Below are 12,069 nucleotides of genomic sequence, written 5' to 3' on the forward strand. Positions count from 1 at the left end.
CATTTATTTCTTTGAATCTGATAATATGAATTGACGGAGATGGCAATATTCATACGAACATCTATCATAAGCCCACTGTTTGCAATAATTTGCTCCATAATAGTTGTTATCCTCTGGCTTTGAAGGCGGGAATTCCAGTAATACCTTAAGCCGTAATGTAATTGACTGATGATATGAGCTTTGGCCAGGAAAGTAGTAATCTCTTTAAAAGTTTTACCTATAGAGGCTATCCTAAATAGGTTCTAAATAAAGCCTTCAATAGAGCGAAAGTGACCAACCAAGATTGAATTGAACACAGAAAAAAACTGAAGATAAAATAATTTGATTTGTTGGAACATTGTCACGAGTGGGTCACGCAAACCGGGAGATCTGGGGGCAGAACATCACTGAGTATTGCGAATTGCAGATCTTCCATTTAGCCTGTCTGTTTGGATCCCTTATTAAATGAATTTGGTTTCTTTTGGTGCTGAAGAGGTTAATAATGACTGTTTATGTGCTGGTCAGAAATATTCAACTCAATTTCAGCTGCTTCTGATCTGGTGCTTAAATCTTCCTATAACACCTAGCCAGACCCTCTCTGCCTTGGCAGTGTAAGCTCTGCTTCCTTACCCTTTGGAGACGAAGTGCTGAATAGGAGCTCATTGTTGCTATTGGAGATTCGTCTTCCTGTGCTGTATGCTATAGCTAAGTAGTTGAAGTTTGGAGTTGGAGTTGTGGTGTTCTGTAGTTTGCTGTTGCACGTGTGTGTTTATCTCCTGGCCCCGTTTAGTTTAATCCTTCTTATCCTTATCCCCCCTCCCATTGTTGGTTGGTGCTTTTGTATGATAGAGGGTTTCTGTTATCCCTGTTTTGTCTTTTGTGTCTTGTTCACATTACATTTCTCTCCCAGGCTACGTGGGGTGGGGGAGGGGACAGATCAGGAATTAACAGGAGCATAGTGAGGTTGGAGACTCGGGCCTCTCCACCATCAAGAGTATTCCCGTGACAGGGTTAGTTAGGATCCCAGTTCCAAGGAAAGTTTGAGGCCCTCCTCCCCTATCTAAGACTGTCACAACGTAACACACATATGATGAACAAGTACTAGTACCTTAAACATCCTACGAACACATTGACCTATTTAAAAAGTGGACCCAGATATTAGGGGTGTTGCAAGAAAGAACCCAAATATTACTTACCGTAGAGGGAAAAATGTAAGGGTACATCTGACACAGTCACTTTATCCCTACTCAAAGGAAAAGGAATGGAATGAATTGGCTAGAAGGATTGCTGAAAGGGTCAAATCCATGCAGATCGTGCAGTTTCTGTATATTCTTGCCAAAAATGAAAGAACTTGTCAGCCCCAAGATAACAGGAGATGCAACATAAAGGATTGTATACACTGTAAGACAAAGGGAGTGATTTATGCAATTATGCGCCGTGCCAGAAACTTTGTGTCGGAAAAATGCTGCAAGAATTTAGAAGGAGGCTATCTAAACACATAAGTTCCATCAATACCAAGAATAATACCCCTTTATCGGTACAAATGAGACACCATCATCGAATATATCCATTGGATCTTAATATTTGGGGTATAAGACATGTTACGCTGGGCCCCATAAAAAGAATCTAGATAAGTTAGTCTTGCAGGAAGAAACAAGATGGATTTATAGGTTGAACTCACAGAGTCCTCTTGACTTGAACGAAGGTTTTACCTTTACGGCATTTCTTTGATCCTTTATACGTGGAGGAGTCTAAGATGATTTAAAAATATCCATTTCATATATCTAAGGAAATACTTATCTGTGTATTGCAACCAATAAGAAAGCTTTGTAGATCCTTTAGAGAAATATTTATCTGCATACTTATCTATTCATATATAAAAAGCATAGGATAAGGAGTATACAGTGGGAAAAAAAGTATTTAGTCAGCCACCAATTGTGCAAGTTCTCCTACTTAAACAGATGAGAGAGGCCTGTAATTGACATCATAGCTAGACCACAACTATGAGAGTCACAATGAGAAAACAAATCCAAAAAAATCACCTTGTCTGATTTGGCAAGATTTATTTTGCAAATTATGGTGGAAAATAAGTATTTGGTCATTAACAAAAGTTCATCTCAATATTTTGTCATATATCCTTTTTTGGCAATGACAGAGGTCAAACATTTTCTGTTAGTCTTCACAAGGTTGGCACACACTGTTGGTGGTATGTTGGCCCATTCCTCCATGCAGATCTCCCCTAGAGCAGTGATGTTTTGGGCCTGTTGCTGGGCAACACAGACTTTCAACTCCCTCCAAAGGTTTTCTATGGGGTCTGGAGACTGGCTAGGTCACTCCAGGACCTTCACATGCTTTTTACGAAGCCACTCCTTCGTTGCCCTGGTGGAGTGCTTGGGATCATTATCATTCTGAAAGACCCACCCATGTTTCATCTTCAATGCCATTACTGATGGAAGGAGGTTTGCACTCAAAATTTCACGATACATGGCCCCATTCATTCTTTCATTAACACGGATCAGTTGTCCTGGTCACTTTGCAGAGAAACAGCCCCAAAGCATGATGTTGCCACCCCCATGCTTCACAGTAGGTATGGTGTTGTTTGGATGCAAATCACCATTCTGTTTCCTCCAAACATGACAATAATACAGTCACTTGAACCCAAGTATGTGATTTGCATACATGCGGTCACATGCCTACTAGATGTGCTTGCTTCTTTCAATTAACTTGTATTAAGAGAAGCCAGGCACATCTAGTCGAATTGTGACCATAAGTATGCAAATCTCATACTTGTGGTTATGGAACCCACCATTCTCCCCAGTAATAACTGAGAATCCAATATGATCTGGAAGATTCAGTCCGTCAGCACAGTGGACTAAAAGGGAACAATTGAGGGGTGGATGGGGAAGGCCTCTCAGAAATATGGCTGAGCTTACTTTTATAAAATAACCACAAATCATGGTATGTAATAAAAAAACAGTCCTACCACTCTTTGTTAGCTGTCCTGTAGGGCGTCGTTTTGACTACCCTCAGTGATGGAGGCATGGTTAACTCATCACCACTACTGTCATGAATCCCAATGGCTAGGGATAGCACAGGACAAGCAAAGTACAAATATATTACGGACGAGCTCTAGGGTGATGGAACCTGGGCTGACCGCTGCCCTACGCCTGACAAACGCAACTAGAGATAGCCAGGGAGCGTGCCTACGTTGGTTCTAGACGCCACGCACCAGCCTAAGAGCTAACTAGCACTGCAGAGAAAATTAAGACCTCACTTGCCTCCAGCGGAATGAACCCCAAAAGATATAGTTGCCCCCCACATGTATTGACGGTGAAATGAGAGGAAGGCACACACATAGAGATGATATATATAGTTTTAGCAAATTGAGGCCCGCTGTAAACTAGAAAGCAGAACGATACAAAAGGGGACTGAGCGGTCAGCAAAAAACCCTAATCAAAAAAACCATCCTGAGATTACAAGAACCCATGTGCCAACTCATGGCACATGGGGAGAACCTCAGTCCACTAGAGCTACCAGCTAGCATAGAGACATAATAAGCAAGCTGGACAAAAAACCAAACAACTGAAAATCAGCACTTAGCTTATCCTGAAAGATCTGGGAGCAGGTAGGCAGGAACCAAACAGAGCACATCTGAATGCATTGATAGCCGGCAAGGGAAATGACAGAAAGGCCAGGTAAAATAGGAAACACCCAGCCACTGATGGACAGGTGGAAACCAAAGGCCGCAACCCACCAAAGTCACCCAGTACCAGCAGTAACCACCAGAGGGAGCCCACAAACAGAATCCACAACAGTACCCCCCCCCTTGAGGAGGGGTCACCGAACCCTCACGAGAACCCCCAGGGCGATCAGGGTGAGCTCTATGGAAGGCGCGGACCAAATCAGTCGCATGAACATCGGAGGCGACCACCCAGGAATTATCCTCCTGACCATAACCCTTCCACTTAACCAAATACTGGAGTTTGCGTCTGGAAACACGAGAATCCAAGATCTTCTCAACAACATACTCCAATTCTCCCTCCACCAGCACCGGAGCAGGAGGCTCAACCGAAGGAACAACGGGCACCTCATACCTCCGCAACAACGACCGATGGAACACATTATGAATAGCAAACGATGCTGGGAGATCCAAACGAAAAGATACAGGGTTAAGAATCTCCGAGATCCTATAAGGACCGATGAACCGAGGCTTGAACTTAGGAGAAGAGACCTTCATAGGGACAAAACGAGAAGACAACCACACCAAATCCCCAACAAGAAGTCGGGGACCCACGCGGCGACGGCGATTAGCAAACTGCTGAGTCTTCTCCTGAGATAACTTCAAATTGTCCACCACCTGATTCCAAATCTGATGTAGCCTGTCCACCACCACGTCCACTCCAGGACAATCCGAAGGCTCCACCTGACCAGAGGAAAAACGAGGATGAAACCCCGAATTACAAAAAAAAGGAGAGACCAACGTGGCCGAACTAGCCCGATTATTAAGAGCAAATTCGGCCAGTGGCAAAAAAGCAACCCAATCATCTTGATCAGCAGAAACAAAACACCTCAAATAAGTTTCCAAGGTCTGATTAGTTCGCTCCGTCTGGCCATTCGTCTGAGGATGGAATGCAGACGAGAAAGACAAATCAATGCCCATCTTGGCACAAAACGTCCGCCAAAATCTAGACACAAACTGGGATCCCCTGTCAGAAACGATATTCTCCGGAATCCCATGCAAACGAACCACGTTCTGAAAAAATAAAGGGACCAACTCAGAGGAGGAAGGCAACTTAGGCAAGGGCACCAAATGAACCATCTTAGAAAAGCGGTCACACACAACCCATATAACGGACATTTTCTGTGAAACCGGGAGATCAGAAATAAAATCCATGGAAATGTGCGTCCAAGGCCTCTTCGGGATGGGCAAGGATAACAACAACCCACTGGCCTGAGAACAGCAAGGTTTAGCTCGAGCACACACTTCACAAGACTGCACAAAGGTACGCACATCCCTAGACAAGGAAGGCCACCAAAAAGACCTGGCCACCAAGTCTCTAGTACCAAATATTCCAGGATGACCAGCCAACACAGAAGAATGGACCTCGGAGATGACTCTACTGGTCCAATCATCCGGAACAAACAGTCTTTCTGGTGGACAACGATCCGGTTTATCCACCTGAAACTCCTGCAATGCACGTCGCAAGTCTGGGGATACGGCGGACAATATTACCCCATCCCTAAGGATACCAGTAGGCCCAGAGTCTCCAGGAGAGTCAGGCACAAAACTCCTGGAAAGAGCATCTGCCTTCACATTCTTTGAACCTGGCAGGTATGAAACCACGAAATTGAAACGAGAAAAAAACAACGACCAACGAGCCTGTCTAGGATTCAAACGCCTGGCAGACTCAAGGTAAATGAGATTCTTGTGATCAGTCAAGACCACCACACGATGTTTAGCACCCTCAAGCCAATGACGCCACTCCTCAAATGCCCACTTCATGGCCAAAAGCTCCCGATTACCCACATCATAATTGCGCTCGGCGGGCGAGAATTTTCTAGAGAAGAATGCACATGGCTTCATCACCGAGCCATTAGAACTTCTCTGTGACAAAACCGCCCCCGCTCCAATCTCGGAAGCATCAACCTCAACCTGAAAAGGAAGTGAAACATCTGGTTGACACAACACAGGAGCAGAAGAAATCCGGCGCTTAAGTTCCTGAAAGGCCTCCACGGCCGCAGGAGACCAATCAGCAACATCAGCACCCTTTTTAGTCAAATCAGTCAAAGGTTTAACAATACTGGAAAAATTAGCAATGAACCGACGATAAAAATTAGCAAACCCCAAGAATTTCTGAAGGCTCTTAACAGATGTAGGTTGTGTCCAGTCACAAATCGCCTGAACCTTGACGGGATCCATCTCAATAGTAGAAGGAGAAAAAATGTACCCCAAAAAAGAAATCTTCTGGACTCCGAAGAGACACTTTGAGCCCTTCACAAACAGAGAATTGGCCCGCAGAACCTGAAACACCTTCCTGACCTGTAGAACATGAGACTCCCAGTCATCAGAAAACACCAAAATATCATCCAAATACACAATCATAAACTTATCCAGATATTCACGGAAAATATTGTGCATAAAGGACTGAAAGACTGACGGAGCATTGGAGAGTCCAAAAGGCATTACCAAATACTCAAAATGGCCCTCAGGCGTATTAAATGCGGTTTTCCACTCATCACCCTGTTTTATCCGCACCAGATTATACGCACCGCGAAGATCTAACAAATCAGTCAATAATGGCAATGGATACTGATACTTGACTGTAATCTTATTCAGAAGGCGATAATCTATACAAGGCCTCAGGGAACCATCTTTTTTTGCCACAAAAAAAAAACCTGCTCCCAGAGGGGACGAAGATGGACGAATATGTCCCTTTTCCAAGGACTCCTTAATATAATTCCGCATAGCAGTATGCTCTGGCAGTGACAGATTAAATAAACGACCCTTAGGGAACTTACTGCCAGGAATCAATTCTATAGCACAGTCACAATCTCTATGCGGAGGGAGCGAATTGAGCTTAGGCTCCTCAAAAACATCCCTATAGTCAGACAAAAACGCAGGGATCTCAGAAGGAGTAGATGAAGCAATTGAAATCGGAGGTGCATCATCATGAACCCCCTGACATCCCCAGCTTAACACAGACATTGTTTTCCAGTCCAGGACAGGATTATGAGTTTGTAACCATGGCAGACCAAGCACTAGTACATCATGTAAATTATAAAGTACAAGGAAGCGAATCACCTCCTGATGAACGGGAGTCATGCGCATGGTCACTTGTGTCCAATACTGTGGTTTATTCATAGCCAATGGTGTAGAGTCAATTCCCTTCAGAGGAATAGGAACTTCCAGAGGTTCCAGACTAAAACCACAGCGTTTAGCAAATGACCAATCCATAAGACTCAGGGCAGCGCCCGAATCCACATAGGCATCGACGGAAATGGAAGACAGTGAAAAAATCAGAGTCACAGACAAAATGAACTTAGGCTGCAGAGTACCAATGGCAAAAGATTTATCAACCCTTTTTGTGCGTTTAGAGCATGCTGATATAACATGAGCTGAATCACCACAATAGAAACACAATCCATTTTTCCGCCTATAATTTTGCCGTTCACTTCTGGACTGAATTCTATCACATTGCATAGTCTCAGGTGCCTGTTCAGAAGACACCGCCAACTGGTGCACGGGTTTGCGCTCCCGTAAACGCCGATCAATCTGAATGGCCATAGCCATAGACTCATTCAGACCTGTAGGCGTAGGGAACCCCACCATAATATCCTTAATGGCCTCAGAAAGACCATTTCTGAAGTTTGCAGCCAGGACGCACTCATTCCACTGAGTAAGCACCGACCATTTCCGAAACTTCTGACAATATATCTCCACTTCATCATGCCCCTGAGAGAGGGCTAATAAAGCCTTTTCAGCCTGAATCTCCAGGTTAGGTTCCTCATAGAGCAATCCCAATGCCAGAAAAAACGCATCCACACTGAGCAATGCAGGATCCCCTGGTGCCAATGCAAATGCCCAATTCTGAGGGTCGCCCCGCAGGAAAGATATTACAATCTTGACCTGTTGAGCAGGGTCTCCAGAGGAGCGAGATTTTAAAGAAAGAAACAATTTACAATTGTTCCTGAAATTCAGGAAGGTAGATCTATCTCCAGAAAAGAACTCTGGAATAGGAATTCTAGGTTCAGACATGGGAGTGTGAACAACAAAATCCTGTATGTTTTGAACTTTTGCCGCGAGATTACTCAGGCTGGAAGCCAAACTCTGGACATCCATGTTAAACAGCTAAGATCAGAGCCATTCAAGGGTTAAGAGGAGGTAAGAAGCAGCTAGACAGCAATTAAGGGCTAGGCAGCAAAACTCTGAAGGGAAAAAAAAATAAAACATTTCCCTTAAACACTTCTCTTTCTCCTGCTTCAGCCCAAACAATTAACACTTTGCGGGCCGGCTATACTGTCATGAATCCCAATGGCTAGGGATAGCACAGGACAAGCAAAGTACAAATATATTACGGACGAGCTCTAGGGTGATGGAACCTGGGCTGACCGCTGCCCTACGCCTGACAAACGCAACTAGAGATAGCCAGGGAGCGTGCCTACGTTGGTTCTAGACGCCACGCACCAGCCTAAGAGCTAACTAGCACTGCAGAGAAAATTAAGACCTCACTTGCCTCCAGCGGAATGAACCCCAAAAGATATAGTTGCCCCCCACATGTATTGACGGTGAAATGAGAGGAAGGCACACACATAGAGATGATATATATAGTTTTAGCAAATTGAGGCCCGCTGTAAACTAGAAAGCAGAACGATACAAAAGGGGACTGAGCGGTCAGCAAAAAACCCTAATCAAAAAAACCATCCTGAGATTACAAGAACCCATGTGCCAACTCATGGCACATGGGGAGAACCTCAGTCCACTAGAGCTACCAGCTAGCATAGAGACATAATAAGCAAGCTGGACAAAAAACCAAACAACTGAAAATCAGCACTTAGCTTATCCTGAAAGATCTGGGAGCAGGTAGGCAGGAACCAAACAGAGCACATCTGAATGCATTGATAGCCGGCAAGGGAAATGACAGAAAGGCCAGGTAAAATAGGAAACACCCAGCCACTGATGGACAGGTGGAAACCAAAGGCCGCAACCCACCAAAGTCACCCAGTACCAGCAGTAACCACCAGAGGGAGCCCACAAACAGAATCCACAACACACTACATCCAGTGACTTGCTGCAGCAATTGTGGGGCAACCAATAGAACCAGCAGCAAAGAGTGATGATCCCAACTCAGCGGCATAGAATTTACTAGGTGACGATAAAGCTGGGGTTATTCAACAGATTGTGTACCCAAAGATTTCTCTATGCCACAGCTACATCACAGCAAAATACAACTGAAATGTGTCGCTTTAAGACCCACAAGGTACTGCAGTTTTGACAAGAAAGCTGAAAGAAATCCACCAAACACTGAATTTTTTTACTTACTAGTTGCTGTACCTTGTGGGTCTCAATGTCACCTCTTTGTCCCATATTATGCTGTAATGTAGCAGCACCATACACCAAACTTTGGTCAAATTATCGTGTAGACCCCTTCTAGTTGCTTTTTCATGTTATTTCTTCCCCTGCTTTGTGGCCATTGTTTTAAAAAAACTTTGATAATCACTTTAGGGGTACAGACAGACTGCCATATGACTTGCGCGAGGATTGCATCCCAATCCTCGGACTTGCAGTTGGCTTTCTTGACCTGAGCGTGCCTGCTGCATAGAAATATATGCTGTCACACGATATCAGTGTCACCATGTAGCAGTAGTCTTAGGCTATGGATACATAGCGACTTTGGCCACAACATCTGTTCATCATATGTTGGTGCTACATAGCAGCGCAATACACGTCAGTGTGGTTACATCACGACCCATAGGGTACCGCGACTGCGAAAGGCATGTCACCAAAAATCAGATCCCATTTGGACTATTTGCGTCTTGTTTGCCGTGTCAGCAGTATCCTCAGGGTTGCAATGCAGCTGCATGCACTTTTATTGAGCTGCAATGTAGTAGCGACACATAGCAATCTTTGGCCACAAAGAACACCGTGTAGCCCCAGCCTTAATCACATGTGACCGCTACATGTGAAACAAGGGTAAACTGTTAAGCACAAAGCCCAGTCAAGATTTAATGGTAGTGCCAGTTACCACGCAGCAATGTACCATGCCATTTTTGACTGCATGGACATATTTACCCGTTATTCGGTTTGTAAATTAGGGACATTCAGGACAGGGATGGATAAGTATGTGAAAAAGCTACTAAGTTTCAACCAGAAAACTTGACAATTTTCATCCATATCAGGGGTGGAAATATCATTAATGCAACATGTGTGGTCGCACAGCAGCTCAAAAGGTAATGGAGCCCATTTCTACCTCCAAAGCAGGTATAAATTTGCTTTTTAAGAGCTTTTACGGTGCAAAGGGTCAGTATATCGTTCTTGCACAGGGGCCTTTTTTTGTCTGTGTCTGCCAGTGATCCATATTGTCATTCGTGTGCCATGCATGGGTCCAGGTTTTTATGTCCATGTCTAAACCAATAGTGATCCATTTTAATACATCTGCATTCAAATATGCACATGATCAACTTCAGTTTCCTTGGTTAACCCCTTAATGACCGCCGATACGCCCTTTAACAGCAGCGCCGCTTTTTAACCGATAGGGGCCGATTAACCCCTTAAATACTGCTGTCAGTCGCGACAGTGGTATTTAATTGGTTGCAAGGAAGTCACAAGACCCCTTTACAAACCATCGGACGTCGCTATGAGAATCACGGGTCCCGATGGTTACCATAGTACCCTGAGGTTATGTGATAACCCCAGGGTATGGTGGCCTGTGAGATCCAGCTATAAGCTGGGTTTCACAGACTGAGTCAGTGACTCACTGACAGCTCTCATACACTGCAGTACATGAGTACTGCAGTGTATGAGACCAGCAATCAAAATAAAAACTATACATGTCCCATAAGTAAGTAGAAAAGTAAAAAAAGTAAAATAAAATATGTAAAAAAGTTAAAAAACACAAAAATTGCACACAAATCACGAAAAGTCATTTCACCACACAAAACACACTGTTTGTGATAAAACAAAACTAAACAAAAAAAAGTACACATAGTGTAATTGGTATCACCGCATATGGAACAACCTGCTCTATAAAACTGGCATGTTATTTATTCCATATGATGAACGCCATAAAAAAATCACGAAATCACAAAAAAAGTGAACAAAAAGTGATCAAAAATTCCTATGTAAAAAATAGCGTAAATGAAAATGCCAAACCATCCTGCAAAAAACAAGCCCTAATATGGCTCATTCAGCAAAAAAATTAAAAAGTCACAGCTCTCAGAATATGACGATGCAAAAACAAATTCATTTTTGTAAAATATAGTTTTTAGTGTGCAAACATAGCATAGCATAAAAAAATATAAATCTGATATCGTTGTAATTGTACCGACCTGACGGACAAATCGGTCTTATCACTTTTACTGAACGGTGAACGGCGCAAAGAATAAAAAATAAAAACAATAACTGAATAGCTGGTTTTTGTTCGTTCTGTGTTTGAAAAATCTGAATAAAAAGCATTAAAAAAATATGTGCCCCAACTCGTCAAGAAATAAGGTCGGATACAGCTCTGCTCGCCAAAAAATAAAAAAGTAACAGCTATAATAATATTCTTTATTTATATGGCGCCAACATATTCTGCAGTACTTTACAATTCAGAGGTTCATATACAACAGTCATAAGTAACACAGTTAAAGATAATACAATAATTAAAGCAAAAATAATGAAGCCCCTGCTCGTAAGAGCTTACAATCGACAATGAGATGGGGGTGACACAAAGTACAGGTGCTTATTTACAATGATGGGCCAGCCATTTTGAGGAAATGGGGGATAGATAAAGGCTGCATGAAGTGGTCACCAGCTATTATTTGTATTGCTTTTTGGGTGCGGTGAAGTCTGATGGAGAATTATGTTCAGATAAATAGAAAATGGGCTATATATGAAAGGACTTAGATTAGGGAATGTGATAGGCTACCCTAAACAGATGTGTTTATAGGGAGCGCCTATAACTGTGTAACTTGTGGTTAGTCCTAATTTCTTGTAGTAGAGCATTCCAGAGAATTGGTGCAACTCGGAAGAAGTCTTGGAGCCGGGAGTGGGAGGTACGGATTAGTGCGGATGTTGGTCGAAAGTCGCTTGCGGAGCATAGAGAACGGGTAGTTCGATAAACAAAAATGAGGGAGGAGATGTAGGGTGGTGCCACATTATGGAGAGCTTTGTGGGTGACAACAAGCAACTTAATTCGGATCCTATAAAGTATGGGCAGCCAGTGCAATGATTGGCACAGACCAGAGGTGTCCGAGTAACGATTAGCCAGATAGATGATCCTGGCTGTTGCATTAAGGATAGACTGGAGAGGGGAAGTCAAGTGAGTAGGAGGCCAATTAACAGAGAATTACAGTAGTCAAGGTGGGATTGGATCAGGGCAACAGTGAAGG

The 12,069-nt window shown here is 43.5% G+C and overlaps 1 long non-coding RNA gene across 1 annotated transcript in view; it reads right to left on the reverse strand.

The window, feature by feature from the left end:
- Window positions 1–1,188: 1,188 nt before the first annotated feature.
- The window catches only part of LOC143769212 (uncharacterized), a 70,524-nt gene continuing 59,643 nt past the window's right edge, over window positions 1,189–12,069 (reverse strand). Inside the window, exon 4 of the long non-coding RNA XR_013214269.1 lies at window positions 1,189–1,378. This is a non-coding gene — a long non-coding RNA (uncharacterized LOC143769212). The remainder of the gene's footprint in view (window positions 1,379–12,069) is intronic.

This window comes from Ranitomeya variabilis, chromosome 4, assembly GCF_051348905.1.
Source record: "Ranitomeya variabilis isolate aRanVar5 chromosome 4, aRanVar5.hap1, whole genome shotgun sequence".
NCBI lineage: Eukaryota > Metazoa > Chordata > Amphibia > Anura > Dendrobatidae > Ranitomeya > Ranitomeya variabilis.